Source organism: Mustela erminea, chromosome 19, assembly GCF_009829155.1.
Source record: "Mustela erminea isolate mMusErm1 chromosome 19, mMusErm1.Pri, whole genome shotgun sequence".
In the NCBI taxonomy this organism is placed as follows: Eukaryota; Metazoa; Chordata; class Mammalia; order Carnivora; family Mustelidae; genus Mustela; species Mustela erminea.
This window is the reverse complement of record NC_045632.1, coordinates 12,035,746-12,038,358: the sequence shown is the minus strand read 5'-3', so window position 1 is coordinate 12,038,358 and position 2,613 is coordinate 12,035,746.

Genomic DNA, 2,613 nt, shown 5'->3' with positions numbered 1-2,613 from the left:
TTCTGTATAATAATGCTTCTAATGCTTTGCTAAGAAATGAAAAATTGCTTAAACCCTTGCTCGCTGTGTAATCAAATAAAGTTATACTTTTCCCTTGTTAAGAATGCCCCCTACTTCTAAGTCCCCCACACTAAGGCCGGAGACATGTGGTTCAGCACGTACGCTGATAAGGGTTGTCTCCCATACCAAGGCCGAAGACAGGCGGTTCAGCACGTATGCTAGCTGGAGACGTGCGGTTCAGCACGTAGGCTAGCTGGAGACGTGCGGTTCAGCACGTATATAGATAAAGGTTAGAAACGTGCAAATCAACTCGTACCCTCTACTATACACTATCTGAGCGGTGACTGGCCAGAATGGGGGTCTTCCAAGGCCAATCCGCTAACACCAAGTATGCCTTTTTTTTAATGTTCAAATTGTCAGCCTATCAGCTCCGTCCCATCCAAAACTTGTTTGTACCTGTCTATAAAAATCCTGCACCACCCCAGCCTCGTGTGCTCAGCTAGCAGGAGCTGCTGACCACCCGCAGGCGCCCGCGCTACAATAAAGAACCTCTTGCTGTTTGCATCCTGTGGCAGTGTTGAATTCTTGGGTAAGGGGATCCGCGGGTCTTTCAGAAAACAATGTGGAAGTTCCTCCCTACCCCTTTTTCCATGATGCCTTCTTCTAGAATATCAACTTAGCTCATGCTGGCAATCACTCACTGGATCCCTCTGGGGCCAGGTATATCCCGGAACAACTTGGGATTTCAGACAATTCTATAGGAGACTATTTTCTCACACTAACATGGGCATTACACGAATATTTCCACAGAAAAATAGATGACTCAAGACTATAAAGTGCGGTTTTAGTTCTACTTGTCATGTGCTGAAATCTAGCGAGATCAAAAAATAAAAACCACAGTTTTCAATTCTATATTGGTCTATTTATTGTTTTCTGACTGTTCCCGCCAGGCGCCACCTTTCTGTAGCTTTACGCCTTACTTCTGATATGTGTCTCCATCTTTTGCCATATCGCAACCATCTGAAATACTGTTTTTCTAGCAACTTCTCAGAATGGAGAAAAGGATCTAAGACCATCGGAACAAATGAGAGAGACCCAAGAAGAACTCATCGTCTGCCACCGTGAGAGCAGCAGAAACTGGAAAACGCGAGCAGCAAACCTGTTCCGTGCCTCCTTCCTTGTGTGCTCAGAGCCTGCCACTGGCCCTGACCCCGGACAGAGCCGCTGGCGCTGAAGCACCTGGAGGTTCTGCTCTCCCGGTCGGGTGCTTTGGCCCAGGTGGGCCCGGAACCTCCGTATCTAACTCAGCTGTCAGGTGGGCGCGCAGCGACCTCCTCTGCAGACCGCAAGACGCTGCTGGCGCACGAAGAGAGTCGGGCCCGTCGCGGTGCGCAGTCGTCCGCCCGGAACAGCGCCCAGATGTGTGCGACGCGGAGCCCGCCCGCGCTGTCACGCGCAGCTGCCCCTTCGGGTGGGCTCTGACCCCAGACTCAAGTCAGAACGTCCACAGGACGCGCTCATCCGCACGGACCGCCCAGCGCCTCCCGAGAACACTGGGGACATAGCAGGGCGGCGCGCGCGCCCCCATCCAGCCGCTGCCCCGCGTGCGCCTCCGCGGCGGGGCGCGGAGGCGCGGCCCCGGCTCCACGTGCCCGCGCTCGCGGCTCCCGGCGCGTCCGCCTGCAGGAGGAGTTCATGCAAACCGAGGACGCCCGCTTTCTCACGCCGTCCCTCTCTTCCGTAGAACTAGACCCAGCCGAGTCTGCGGCGGCTGCTTAAAACCGGCAACAAATGGATCCCTTGCTTCTCATCTCGCCTGCCGTCCGCTCTGGAAGTTCACGTCTGGGCACGCTAGAAGGTTCGGGAAGGGCCGCGAGCGAGCGGACCCGCCTGCGCACAGCTCTCCCCTCTGCGCGCCCAAGATTTGAGTCCGGCATCTGGCCGCCCGCCCGATCAGGCCACAGAGCTGCCGCCGTCACATGAACAGAGACTCCCGACTTCTCTTCCTACAGCCTACCATGGCCCTGTGGTCTGGCTCTTGACCTGACCTTGTCACACCCGCTGCTCCTGGCTCACCCTGCAGCATCCTCCCTAACCCTGTCATTCCCGCTAAAGTCCCGCAAGCGCTTTCCTGTTTCAGCACCTCTGCCTTCGTCCCCGCTCTGCTTACCTGGCTTTCCCTACGTGCGCACGGTTTGCTCCGCTTCATTCAGGCTTCTCTCCAGCTCTCCTTCTTTAAGGAGGGCTTTGCTCGCCACTGCACGTCAACTCACAAGAACTGTCAACAGGCATCGTGCTAGGTTCCGAGGGCGCAGCAGAAAACCAGAAACAGGATGGAATTCTAATGGGTAGGAATAAATGACCAAAGAACACGGCAGGGATGTCCACTGTCACCAGTGTTGTTCAACACAGGATTAGATGGCCTAGCCTCAGCAATCAGACAAAGAAAAACACATAAAAGGTATCCATATCGGCAAGGAAGTCAAACTCTCACTCTTTGCAGATAACATGATACTTTATGGGGAAAACCCAAACTCACCCCAAAATGGCAATTCAGTAACATGACAAGATACAAAAATCAATGCTCAGAAATCAGCTGCATTTCTATACACT